Genomic DNA, 15,111 nt, shown 5'->3' with positions numbered 1-15,111 from the left:
GATCCAAGTGACATTATTTTCCACTTAACTGAACTTATCAAAACCTAACCTAACCCAATTCATATATACTAAAATGAATAAAATCGATTCAGAAACTTTCCAATCTGAAAATAATACCCAGAAGCTGACTCGACCAGCCTCTCCCCCCGTCACTCCTTACCCACTGTAACTATTAGATCAATTTCCCGGGACTTACCTACAGAAAAAAAAATCACATGAGGAGACTTACCTGTGCGTGGTAGGGAGAGGGAGATGGGGTGCGGTGTGAGTGGGTCCACGGCACACATCCTTCCTTCACCGGGCCGCCACTCTGCCGTAGTCACCCACCACCACCTCACGACGCTGTTCTCTCAGGTTCAACTTAACTCTGTATTCTTCACTCTTCTGTCGCCTATCGTCCTTTTCCATTAAATAAAGTTTCTTCATGCTATACGGTTATATTAACACCTCTCACTGCTGCTATGAGAGCCTTTATAACTTAATTCTAACACTTAATCGAGTTTAACACTTCCTAACATTAACACTTAGTAAAGTTGTATGTACTGGGTGTATCTAGGATTGGCGTTCGTTCGATGTCCTTTACACTGGAAAAACAATCCTGTCAGTACGTAGTAATCTTTTTAAATAACTTTTAATCGTTCTCGTAAATTATTCCGTTTGTATGTTATTCCACTGTGGCTTCTGGCACCTTTGTTGTCACTTTTTATAATACTTTATCCAGAGCTTCACACAGTCACTTAGCTGGTGGTGGTGTAGCTGTTCACCTCCCCAGCCACCACACAGGCCGGGCGCTGCACACTGTGGTGGACCTAACCCACGAACACCCCTGAAAAAGAAAAAGCGAATTGTTTCACAGTGGACTTTCAAGAATTCAAGAGACTGTCTTCCACAACTGACGGCAAGACAGCTGTATGGTGATACTTGGACGTGTGTGTCTGTACAGTTTAGTTTTTAAACATGTTATTATTTCCAAGTATGTATCCATGTTGTAATCATGTATACATACAATAATTATAAACTGTACCGATACACACAGGACATGTTTCCATATGCATCCGTTCAAATCAATCTTCAAAAGTCATTTAGCCAGAAAACATTCAGCCGGTCACTGTTATATATAACGTGGAAACTTACAGTAGCATATTTACGTAGCAATGCCCAGCGCGGGGCTAAGGTTTAGGACTTTGTTGCAGGGCTGTGAGGTAGTGGGCCAGAGCCTTATGGGGGTAGGGCACAGGGTCACCTTAACCAACGCATGGTCTGAATACAGTATACCAGGCTTGGGCCCGAAGCCACTGGAAGGACACGAAGTCGAAGCCAAACGCTTTCCAAGGTTACACAAAACCTTAACACAATCATGATATAATATACTGTATTACCTTACATGTTGATGGGAATACATACGATATTATAAGTTACAGCAAGGCCAGGGGTGTAGATCCTGGGGGGAGGATACACCCCCCCCCTCCACAATTGGGTTGTGAATTTCCTATACTGTACAATGATCCCCCATTACACTTCATGTAAATTTGAAGAAAATATTGAAAATATCTCAAACCTGAAAGAAAAACAAAATATTATATAATTTTTCTGTTTTCCTGTTTAATATTCATTCTGAGAGAGAGAGAGAGAGAGAGAGAGAGAGAGAGAGAGAGAGAGAGTAGTCTGAGTGTTAGTTGTAGATTTAATCCTGAGTGAGGTCAGCTGGGTTCAACCTTGTGTGTCAGTAACACTTGACATCATCAAAGTGACTAACAAGGTCTTGGCGGCCCGATTGAGACCTGGCAGTGTTGTCAGAGTCAACACTGTCAACTCAGGTCACCATCAATCACCTCCTCTGAGAAATGACAGCTAGTGACGGGATCAACCTGCCTGCTTCCGGCCACAAGGGATGACACAATAATGACGTTAATGTTCGCGTCATGGGTCAGCGTCTCTGAGTTCGAAGACAAAACAAAACCTGGTTTCCTGTGTCTGCCGGAATATACTGTATATTTATCTTATATAAATTCCAACTCGTAATTTGACTTTTCTCCATCTGGTAAGGAGTGAACAGACTCACACATCACAGAGGACAAATTGTATCGAGCCTACCGTACATCATTCTTACACCCTCCGTTACTCCTACTGCCATCATTCTTACTCCCTCCCTCCCTTTTACTGCCATCATTCTTACTCCCTCACTCTTACTGCCATCATTCATACTCCCTCGCTTTTACTGCCATCATTCTTACTCCCCCCCTTACTCCTACTGCCATCATTCTTACTCCCTCACTCCCACTGCCATCATCCATACTCCCTCCGTTACTGTCTCCTGCCATCATTCTTACTCCCTCCCTCCCTTTTACTGCCATCATTCTTACTCCCTCACTCTTACTGCCATCATTCATACTCCCTCGCTTTTACTGCCATCATTCTTACTCCCCCCCTTACTCCTACTGCCATCATTCTTACTCCCTCACTCCCACTGCCATCATCCATACTCCCTCAATGCTGTTACTGTCATCCTCCCTCACTCTCCCTACTCTCTCACCCTCCTCCTCCTCCCACCCCTCTTCCTCTTCCTCCCTCCTCCTCCTTCTCTCTCACCCTCACACCTCCCTCACCCTCCTTCTCCTTCCTCCCTCACTCTCCCTACTCCCTCACCCTCCTCCTCCTTCACCCTCCTTCTCCTTCCTCCCCTCCTCTCCCCTACTCTCTCACCCCTCACCTCCTTCACCCTCCTTCCTCCCTCTCTCCCCTCTCCTCTCACCCTCCTCCTCCTTCACCCTCCTTCTCCTTCCTCCCTCACTCTCCCTCTCTCTCACCTCACTCCTCCTCCACCCTCCTTCCTCCTCCTCTCCCTTCTCCCTTACTGCTGTCACTTTGATCACTCGACCTCCCGGATATTACCTTGACCACTCACCCGTCCTTGCTATTCCTACAACCAGACCTCCACTCCTGGTATTACAACTATTTCTCCCTGGCTATTATTTCCACCAGACCTCCTCTCCCCTGTTTTATTTCCACAGACCTCCTCTCCTATTATTATTTCCACCAGACCTCCTCTCCCTGGCTATTACAACTATTTCTCCTCGGTATTATTTCCACCAGACCTCCTCTCTGGCTATTACAACTATTTCTCCCTGGCTATTATTTCACCAGACCTCCTCTCCTGGCTATTACAACTATTTCTCCCTGGCTATAACAAGTATATCTCCCTGGCTGTTATTTCCACCAGACCTCCTCTCTGGCTATTACAACTATTTCTCCTGGCTATTATTCACCAGACCTCCCCACAAGTATATCTCCCTGGCTATTTCCACCAGACCTCCTCTCCTGGCTATTACAAGTATATCTCCTGGCTATTATTTCCACCAGACCTCCTCTCCTGGCTATTACAAGTATATCTCCTCTGGCTATTATTTCCACCAGACCTCCTCCCTGGCTGTACAAGTATATCTCCCTGGCTATTTCCACCAGACCTCCACTCCTGGCTATTACAAGTATATCTCCTGGCTATTATTTCACCTGACCTCCTCCCTGGCTATTACAAGTATATCTCCTGGCTATTATTTCCACCAGACCTCCAATTCTGGCTATTACAAGTATATCTCCCTGGCTATTATTTCCACCTCCTCTCCTGGCTATTACAAGTATATCTCCCTGGCTATTATTTCCACCAGACCTCCTCTCCTGGCTATTACAACTATTTCTCCCTGGCTATTACAAGTATATCTCCCGGCTATTATTTCCACCAGACACCTCTCCCTGGCTATTACAAGTATATCTCCTGGCTATTATTTCCACCAGACCTCCACTTCCCTGGCTATTACAAGTATATCTCCCTGGCTATTTTCCACCAGACCTCCACTCCTGGCTATTACAAGTATATCTCCCTGGCTATTATTTCCACCAGACCTCCTCTCCTGGCTATTACAACTATTTCTCCTGGCTATTACAAGTATATCTCCCTGGCTATTATTTCCACCGGACCTCCTCTCCTGGTTACAAGTATATCTCCCTGGCTATTATTTCCACCAGACCTCCTTCCTGCCATTACAAGTATATCTCCCTGGCTCACCAGACCTCCTCTCTCTGGCTATTACAAGTATATCTCCTGGCTATTATTTCCACCAGACCTCCACTCCTGGCTATTACAAGTATATCTCCCTGGCTATTTCCACCAGACCTCCACTCCTGGCTATTACAAGTATATCTCCTGGCTATTATTTCCACCAGACCTCCTCTCCCTGGCTATTACAACTATTTCTCCTGGCTATTACAAGTATATCTCCTGGCTATTATTTCCACCAGACTCCACTCCTGGCTATTACAAGTATATCTCCCTGGCTATTATTTCCACCAGACCTCCTCTCCTGGCTATTACAAGTATATTCCCTGGCTATTATTTCCACCAGACCTCCTCTCCTGGCTATTACAAGTATATCTCCTGGCTATTATTTCCACAGACCTCCACTCCTGGCTATTACAAGTATATCTCCTATTATTTCCACCAGACCTCTCCTGGCTATTAAAGTATATCTCCTGGCTATTATTTTCCACCAGACCTCCTCTCCTGGCTATTACAAGTATATCTCCCTGGCTATTATTTCCACCAGACCTCCACTCCTGGCTATTACAAGTATATCTCCTGGCTATTATTTCCACTAGACCTCCTCTCCTGGCTATTACAAGTATATCTCCTGGCTATTTCCACCAGACCTCCTCTCTCTGGCTATTACAAGTATATCTCCCTGGCTATTATTTCCACCAGACCTCCACTCCCTGGCTGTTACAAGTATATCTCCTGGCTATTATTTCCACCAGACCTCCTCTCCCTGGCTATTCAAAGTATATCTCCTGGCTATTATTTCACCAGACCTCCTCTCCTGGCTGTACAAGTATATCTCCCTGCTATTATTTCCACCAGACCTCCACTTCTGGCTATTACAAGTATATCTCCTGGCTATTATTTCCACCAGACCTCCTCTCCTGGCTGATTACAAGTATATCTCCTGGCTATTATTTCCACCAGACCTCCTCTCCTGGCTATTACAAGTATATCTCCTGGCTATTATTTCCACCAGACCTCCACTCCTGGCTATTACAAGTATATCTCCTGGCTATTATTTCCACCAGACCTCCACTCCTGGCTATTACAAGTATATCTCCTGGCTATTATTTCCACCAGACTCCTCTCCCTGGCTATTACAAGTATATCTCCTGGCTATTTCCACCAGACTCCCCTCCTGGCTATTACAAGTATATCTCCCTGGCTATTATTTCCACCAGACCTCCACTCCTGGCTATTACAAGTATACTTCCTGGCTATTATTTCCACCAGACCTCCTCTCCTGGCTATTACAAGTATATCTCCCTCTATTATTTCCACCAGACCTCCACTCCCTGGCTATTACAAGTATATCTCCTGGCTATTATTTCACCAGACCTCCACTCCTGGCTATTACAAGTATATCTCCTGGCTATTATTTCCACAGACCTCCTCTCCTGGCTATTACAACTATTTCTCCCTGGCTATAACAAGTATTTCTCCTGGCTATTATTTCCTCAGACCTCCTCTCCTGGCTATTACAACTATTTCTCCTGGCTATTACAAGTATATCTCCCTGGCTATTATTTCCACCAGACCTCCTCTCCCTGGCTATTACAACTATTTCTCCCTGGCTATAACAAGTATTTCTCCCTGGCTATTATTTCCACCAGACCTCCTCTCCCTGGCTATTACAACTATTTCTCCCTGGCTATTACAACTATTTCTCCCTGGCTATTACAAGTATTTCTCCCGGGCTATTATTTCGACCAGACTCATCTTCCACTTCTTTCGTTCACGAGTACCATTGAAGGAAACAAATGGAGGAAACAGGGAAAGGGAGAGAGAGAGAGGAGAAGGGAGGGGAGGAGGAGGGAGGAGAAAATTAAAATTGAGAATAGAGGAGAAAGAGGGGCGATGAGAAGAAATGATGCAAGGGGTGATAAAACGGGTGATAAAACACACAAAACACGAAAAAAAACAATATATCCAAACACAACATGACGTAAACACTTACCCCTCACACCCAACCCTCCCCCTACTGCCAGCGATAAGAGTTCTACCCGAGACACTTAAACTGTTCAACTTTCTCAAGAGTATTCCACTGATGGGCCAAGTTAGGAAATCTGTGTTTGGGTTCTGTAAACTTAATTGTCGTCTCGGAACACCACGAGATAAATTTAATGTTTATTCTTTAGATTTTATTTTATTTTTATTTTATCTAACGAGATTTATTTATATTGATATCGTTAAAAATTTCAAAACATAGATCAGCTGAAGATTAGATGCCCCAGATTATTTAACCAGATTTGATATCCCAGATTATTTAACCAGATTTGATAGTCCAGATTATTTAACCAGATTTGATATCCCAGATTATTTAACCAGATTGATATCCCAGCTTATTTAACCAGATTTGATATCCCAGCTTATTTAACCAGAAGATTAGATTCCCCAGCTTTTTTAACCTAAAGCTTAGATACGCCAACTTATATCACCTTTAAGGCTTAAATTAATAAACTAAGGGGTATAAACTTCAGATGCAAATATTCCCAAACTTTACATTTGATGGAATTACTACACCACGTGAGGTCCCTCATAACACCATCTGGGAGAGAGTTACTACACTTCGTGTTTGCTGTTCAACACCTACATTAATCTGTATGTTCACTGAATGTTCCTTGACCTTACTTTAATGAAGGCTTTTGTTAAACCACCAATGTACAGTATGAAATAAGTCATTTATGTCCAATGTATATTTTCAGCCTTCGGGGTGCAGAACTTTTTCAATAAACCGTTAATTATTATTATTATTATTACATTCTATTGATACAAAATATTACAAAATGGATTCAACAAGTCCCTGCGGTGTAATCCTTTTTCTCTATCCTATCTCACGCGGGTTCTGTAAATTAAATTGGGAGACACTAGTAAGTATATTATTTCCAGTATTCTGTTGGACTTTTAATGTATACATATTACGTTCATGGCCAAATTTCCCTCCATCTAACTGATCAACGTCCGTGTGTGTGTGTGTGTGATGACTTAACCACAGCCAAACACGAGTGAGCAATAGCCGTCACCTGAGCCAATAAAAAGAGGAGGAACTGGAGCCATGTTTGTTTGCCGGAGAAAGAGAAGAAACATTTGCGTGGCGCTTTGATGTCTGAGTGTGACGCGTGTGGGGTAAACACCACCACCAGGGCGGCGCCACCTACGCCCTGTTCTCTGGTGTCGTCTGTATATGTTGTTAGTGGGTGGGGGAGTGGGACGACGGGGAGGTTGCCACAGTAATTCCCGGATTCACTGTACCACTCAACGAGTTTAAACCTTAAACTTGCTCTCTGGTTTAAGGTTAAATTAGGATATTAGGTTAGATTAAGGGATGGTGAAGGTGGATTAGATTTGCCTAGGTTACAAGAACGAGATTTAATATATCTTACGTGACATCTATAGTTTAGAGGATCATCCGAGGATAAACCACCATGTTTATTTTAACTTAAGATTAACCAGCCTATTGCTAACCTAACCTAACCCAAGATACCGTTAGGGTGTTTATTCATCAGGAGAAATAAAGTGATAACCTGCTTCACGAAGGTCACTTAAAGCTTAAACACTGTAGATGGAAGTCTCAGGTAAACTCAAAATATTATCCACGAATATTTTTTTCTTATTATTACTATAGTATCATTAATGTTCGGCTTCTACTACTATTAATACCTACATTATCATTATCATAACTACTACATTTAACACATAAGAGTCCAACAGGGGCCATCTTGGTATGCATCACGACACACTGCCAACCCAAACAGTCCCAGATTCTTAAAAATTCAGCCGTCAATTTCTGCCCCCGACTGAGGGTGTGAGAACGCATCTAAACCAACTCATTGAAGCGACGACACAAAGTTGGCGGGGAGACTGGTTTGGAAAAATAGGTTAGATATACCGTAGTCCGGTAAGTTCTCACTACCCAGTCAGGACACGAGCTGCTGGGAAAAGGTTTATCAGGGAAGAAATAAGATATACAGTATTAGTCTACGGCAGCTGTTACCCACATTACACTTTCTTTTTTTTCATAAGAGTTTCTCCTGCCTCGTTTAGTCAGCCAAATGCGCGCCTTTCCCGACCTGACTGATGAATGGTTTCCCCGTGAGCACTGTTTATCTACATGAGGATTAATGCAGCCAATGAAAAATTCAATTAGAATTTTGAAAATAATTTGTAAATTAGTAAGATAATGAAAGGCGGTGACCAACACTAATGTATGAATGTTAAGAGGCACCAAGCAAACGGTTTGGAACAATAAAGGTAAAGGAGTATAGCCCAGACCTGCTCAGTGGCTGTGTGAAGCGGCACTTGAAGAAAACTCCTACACGTGGAAAAAATATTTTCAGTCAGACCAACCAAGACGACTATTAACGCAGATAAAAAAACCATAAGAAAAAGGAAAGACTAAACGTTAAGAAAAAAGCAACAGAGAGCCAGGGATGAAGACCACCCAGGGGCGGTAGCAGCCTCAGGTTCACGTGCCTGTACTCACTCACACACACACGATGTTATGTGTTTCCACTGAGCCGCTCCCTAAATTCACATTATATACTTTTTTCAACTGTTGTTTCCCAAAGGACAAGATAAGAGTTTCCTCCCAGTAAGGCAAGTTGCCAACGGTGGGTGTAGAGCGGGTGTGGGGCCACTATCTGGGTGTAAAGCGGGTGTGGGGCCACTATCTGGGTGTAGAGCGGGTGTGGGGCCACTATCTGGGTGTAGAGCGGGTGTGGGGGCCACTATCTGGGTGTAGAGGTGTGGTGGGTGTGTAGAGCGGGTGTGGGGCCACTATCTGGAGTGTAGAGCGGGTGTGGTGGCCACTATGTTGGAGTGTGGGTGTAGAGTGGGCTGGAGGTACTATCAGGTGTGGGGCCACTATCTGGGTGTAGAGCGGGTGTGGGGCCACTACTGTCTGGGCCACTATCTGTGTAGATCTGGTGTAGAGTGGGTGGTGGCAGGTGTGAGTGGGGCCACTATCTGGGTGTAGAGCGGTGTGGGGCTGGTGTAGAGGCAATCTGGTGTGAGGCGGTGTGGGGGCCACTATCTGGGTGTAGAGGCGGGTGTGGTGGCACACTATCTGGGTGTGGTGTGGGTAGAGAAGCGTAGAGGGTGGTGTGTGTGGGGCCACCCTATCTGGGTGTAGAGAGCAGGTGGGGGGCCACATCTGGTGTGTAGAGCGGTGGGGCCTATCTGGGTGTGAGGCAGGTGTGGGGCCACTATCTGGGTGTGGAGCGGTGTGGTGGCCACTATCTGGGGTGTGGGTGTAGAGCGGGTGTGTGGGGCCACACTACTGGGTGTAGAGGCGGGTGTATGGCCACTATCTGGGTGTAGAGGCAGGTGTGGGGCCACTATCTGGGTGTAAGCGGTGTGGGGCCACTATCTGGGTGTGAGCGGGTGGGGCCACTATCTGGGTGTAGAGGGGGCCACTATCTGGGTGTAAGCGGGTGTGGTGGCCACTAGCGGGTGTGGTGGCCACTGTCTGGTGTAGAGCGTTGTGGGGGCCACTATCTGGTGTAAGCGGTGGGGCCACTATCTGGGTGTAGAGCGGTGTGGGGCCACTATCAGGTGTGGTGGCCACTATCTGGGTGTAGAGCAGGTGTGGGGCCACTATCTGGGTGTAAACACTGTAGATCCCTCAACAACACTTGTGTATCCACTATACCCTATGATAATGGCAGTCACTGTACCTGCACTGTATATACCTTAATCTGTCCCTGTACTTACACATCTCACTATATTCCCCACATATAAAGGAGACAGAGGAGGAAGGACCAACTATATGAACCTGAAACTCAAAACATAATACATCTACTTTACTGTTAAAAAAAGTATGATAGTTTTACTTCCAATAAACATTTATATTAAACATTGACTATTGGGAAGGTGGGAGTTAATGTAAGCATCTTCTTGTCTTATATAATACAAAGTAACAATTCATTTTAAATAATATATTAGACTCCAGAGGCAAGTAAGAAGGCCAAGGAACTGCGACTGTTACACCTCCTGGCAGCAGAGATAAGATAGCGGGCGGCATTGGTTTCTCTCTCTCACACACACACACACACACACACAGCTGAGGTTCCAGTATTGATGGAAACTTACTGAGGTTAAGTCGCCCTACAGAATACATTGTCGTGGTCTGGGGAAGATGTAGAGGCTGTGCAGGAAGACTTAAGTGCTATGCTAACAGGGATTCACATAAAATACAAAACCTACACAAGCACGAAAATACACACAAATACAAACACAATACAACTCACAAATACAATCAACACTGGAAAAAAAAAACACACACACACACACACACAATGAACCCTTGTCCCTTAAACCATGGATAAAAAAATTGGTAAAACATGGCAACAAAATATTCCTCAGCAGAGAGAAATTAAACAAGAAGGGTAACTGGGCGGATATCCAAGTAACGTGAGCCGGGGAAAAAGGAGTTGTTGATGTTTGGCCGTAGATGGCAGGCCGGGCGCTCTGGCATGTTTACGTCGGCTATTTCACCTATCTCTACAAGTGAGCTGGGGGGGTGGGGAGTGGGGTAGAAGAGGGGGTGAGAAGAGGTTCAGGGGTCTCCATTGATTAGTAGATCAATCCATTTATAGACCTAAAAGGGGGGGGAGGTTCAACAATTGTACTAATTACGGTATAGTCACGGGGTAAATCAGACACCATTTCGACCACAGTCTTATCAGAGGCTCATAATAAACCAGATTACATCACCGTTTCCACCTCAACATTACTGTACAAATTACTGAGAAATCCTGACAGTATTATAGAACACGTATATTAATTTTCTCCTTTGTGGGTGATATCACACACACCAGACTGTCATTCAAGCGAGTATCCACAACTGGAAATAAAATATGGCATCAAACTTACACTTGAGACTCTACCTTAGCTAAAGAAAATACTCATCTGTAGTAAACAAAAATAAAAGCCTATACCACAAACCTACAGAAGTCAGTTTGAAAAAATATTTTATATTAATAAGAAAAAAGATATAGGCCTATATTACAGATCTAAACTCCTGACTTTGCTATTGCCTTTAAAAAAATAGGCCTATCACGTCGTCATCAACAAATAATAGTGTTTTATTATCAGTATCTCGCGTTTTATTATCTGTATCTCCTTTTAATATCTCTACCTTAAGTTTTATTACCGTTTTATTATCAGTACCTCCCGTTTTATCTCTATATAAATAAAAGACCCATCTATACGACTCCGGCCTCCCTTACTTCACGCTGCTGGGGTCTGGTCCCTAAACACCGGAGGCACTTGGGGGTGGGTCGTAAAACTGTGGCAAGGAGATGCACACCAGGAGGCCCTCAAGTTTACGTGTGTGTGTGTGTGTGTGTGTGTGTGTGTGTGTGTGTGTGTGAGGAGTTAAATTATATCTTTGTAAACGTGTAAGCAAGTGAGAGCCCGTGTTTATACAGGTACAGCACGCATTAAATACAAAGTTCTTAAGAATTTTACATATCCTTACAGGGAGAGAAATACACACACACAGACACACACACACACACACACACACACACACACAGACACACACACACACACACACACACACACACACACACACACACATAAAACTCTAGTTATTAATGAGGTGCTGGGAGAGGTAATCACTTTTTTTACCAACAGCCTCAAAAAATACGAAACTGGTGTGACGTTTTCGCTATCCAGGAGAGACTGTGATCGATCCGACGGTGGAATTATTATCAATTCTATAAACCCACCAAACTTCATTAGTATAATTAACAATAAAAAATAAATACTAGTAACGATATAACAAAATACATTAAGATTACACTCACAATATAATCACGCTAGATAAGTCCTCGTGGTGAAATTATTACATAGTGTATTTAGTTAAGTTAGATTACTGGATAACACGAAGAGAAGAAACCCCAGCTTGTTTTACCCAATAATTATACACCCAAACGTTAAATGGGGAGATTAGATTAGCATTAGCGTGTTTAATCACCAGATGAAATCAACTGGGGTATAGTTAATCTTCACGAGATCCCCAATACTCTATTAAACGCGCACTTAAAAAAAGAACATGCCACACACCCATTATTTACATTACATCAACTACATAGAATCACACAGGACTAAAGAATCACATGAGCTATGAGGAATCACAACAAAAATCACCTACATATACACACACATCTAAGGCCCACATAGGGATTTAGGTACATATGTGGCTTCCAAAGATGTTTTTTTTTTTACATGCCTTTGTTTTAGGGGTCAAGGTGAAAACAACATAATCTAAGACACTGACGGAGACATAGAGATAAGGCTTCCCGGACTATACTATTCCTGATCAGGTGGTCATGGGGTATAAAGCTGTATTTGACCTCTGAGTATGTTTCTATGTCCGGGAGGCATTTACCATACGAGGAAATTATCAGACAGACAGATAGATAGATAGATAGGGACGATTATATTATCAGACAGACAGATAGATAGGGACGATTATCAGACAGACAGATAGATAGGGACGATTATCAGACAGACAGATAGATAGGGACGATTATCAGACAGACAGATAGATAGATAGGGACGATTATCAGACAGACAGATAGATAGGGACGATTATCAGACAGACAGACAGAAACAGAAAGTGGGTCATGACAGCAGAGGGGTAAAGAAGCAATTAATCAGTCAGATAGACAGACAGACACACACAGACAGGAGAAATCATCATCAGACACTGAAAGAAAGACAGACAGACAGACAGACTCCCAGTAAATACTACTTCTTGCACTGTCACTATGTTGAAATGCCCTGTAGTTTGAGCTTTTCCCCATCTAGTTATTATATATCTTATTTGTATCACTTATGTTACTTGTATATTATTTGTAATTCGTAACCCATTCCCCAAATATGTAACTGTATATTTTCAACCTTCTGGCTGCCAAGCTCTTTCAATAAACCGTTAATTATTATTATTATTATTATTATTATTATTATTATTAGAGACAGACAGAAAGAAACTGGGACTGAATTATGACATCTGAGAAGTAAAGAAACAAATCATTAGACAGATAGACAGACGCAATCATCAGACAGAGAAACAGGAACTAGATTACTGACAGCCAAAGGATAAAAATAGTTGACTGAAGGGAAGCAATCCAGGAGTCACAGCCAGGACAGTATTTACATCCCACTGCCTCCCACGTATAAACACACACACACACACACACACACACACACACACCCAGAGTTCAGTGTACCTGGGGATGGTTCAAAGGCATCAGTGTTCCAGTGGACGAGGGACACTGAAAGATACTGAATTTGTCACCCTGTTATGATTCTCTGATGTTACTTCCTGTTTCAGATTTTAGGTGACTCGGATTTCCGATTTTAGGTGACTCGGATTTCCGATTTTAGGTGACTCGGATTTCCGATTTTAGGTGACTCGGATTTCAGATTTGAGGTGACTCGGGTATGATTTTCAGGTGTTATCCCACGTTTCAGATTTTAGGTGACTCGGATTTCAGATTTTTAGGTGACTCGGGTATGATTTTCAGGTGTTATCCCACGTTTCAGATTTTAGGTGACTCGGGTACAATGTCCGAGTATTACCACAGCATATCCCTAACGCTGTACTCGTCACCTCTCCTTCCTACGTATCTAAGGAATGTCCATTTAAAATCTCTCCTTTCCTAGAGTCTTTTTAATTCATTCTAACCTAACCTAACCTAGCCCACACTCCCTATGCTGTACTGTACCTGGCAAATGCACTAAGCTATCATTCTATTGATCTATTTCTCTAACCTATGCTATACTGTACCTGACAAATACACTAAGCTATCATTCTATTAGTCTATTTTCTCTACCTAAAACCCTAAGCTGGGCTGTATCTAACAAACACACTAAGCTATCATCATCAAACTCGCGAGCCGCATTCCTGTGAGTCAACCTTGCAACCCTCACTGTGGTCACGATTCGTCAAAGGTTTAGACCACGAGAATAGCCTATACACCATCACCCAAGACCCGTAGCCCAGGGGTTAAAGACTCTCAAACATAGCCCAGGGGTTAAAGACTCTCAAACATAGCCCAGGGGTTAAAGATTCTCAAACATAGCCCAGGGGTTAAAGACTCTCCAACATAGCCCAGGGGTTAAAGATTCTCAAACATAGCCCAGGGGTTAAAGATTCTCCAACATAGCCCAGGGGTTAAAGATTCTAAAAAATCTGTAAGATTGAACATTTCTCATAACTGTAGAAGTAAGAACGCAAAATCTGTAAGACTGAACATTTCTCATAACTGTAGAAGTAAGAACGCAACTACAGTAAACTGGAACAAATCTTACGTACTAGAATAGCTTCAAGACTACACGAAGACTTACTCTGTGTATAAATATAGCATTAATTCCGGCTGTACGAATCATCCCAAATAGAGACTGTTTTATCTTAACTAAACACATTCGCTTAACACTACACTCAGGCCCTCCTAAAATTTCGCTCAAATAAACTCGTCTCACAATCTGTCTCATAAATTTTGTAAGTCTCACAATCTGTTTCATAATTTTTTTAAGTCTCACAATCTGTCTCATAAATTTTGTAAGTCTCACAATCTGTCTCATAAATTTTTGTAAGTCTCACAATCTGTCTCATAATTTTTTTAAGTCTCACAATCTGTATCATAATTTTAAGTCTCACAATCTGTCTCATAAATTTTGTAAGTCTCATAAATTTAGTGTAACAACAATGCCTCACAATGTACAAAGTTAGAACACTTCATCAATATACATTCAGATATTCCGTATTTCCCAGTGTACTCACCTGATGAAAATGATGTGGAGAGCAGGACAGGTGTGTGACTCGTGTGTACGTAAGTCAGGTGTGTCAGTTCATGGTTGGCTCAAATCTGGAAATGAGAATAGGAAATGATTATTATTATTGTTATTCCATCGTAATTTATTGTATTATTAAAATTATTATTATCATTATTATTATCATCATCGTCATTATTTCTATCATGCTTATGTTAACTACTACACTTTGT

This window comes from Homarus americanus, unplaced genomic scaffold (assembly GCF_018991925.1).
Source record: "Homarus americanus isolate GMGI-L3 unplaced genomic scaffold, GMGI_Hamer_2.0 scaffold25827, whole genome shotgun sequence".
Lineage (NCBI taxonomy): Eukaryota > Metazoa > Arthropoda > Malacostraca > Decapoda > Nephropidae > Homarus > Homarus americanus.
The sequence above is the reverse complement of the archived record's forward strand: the minus strand, read 5'-3'. Positions refer to the sequence as shown.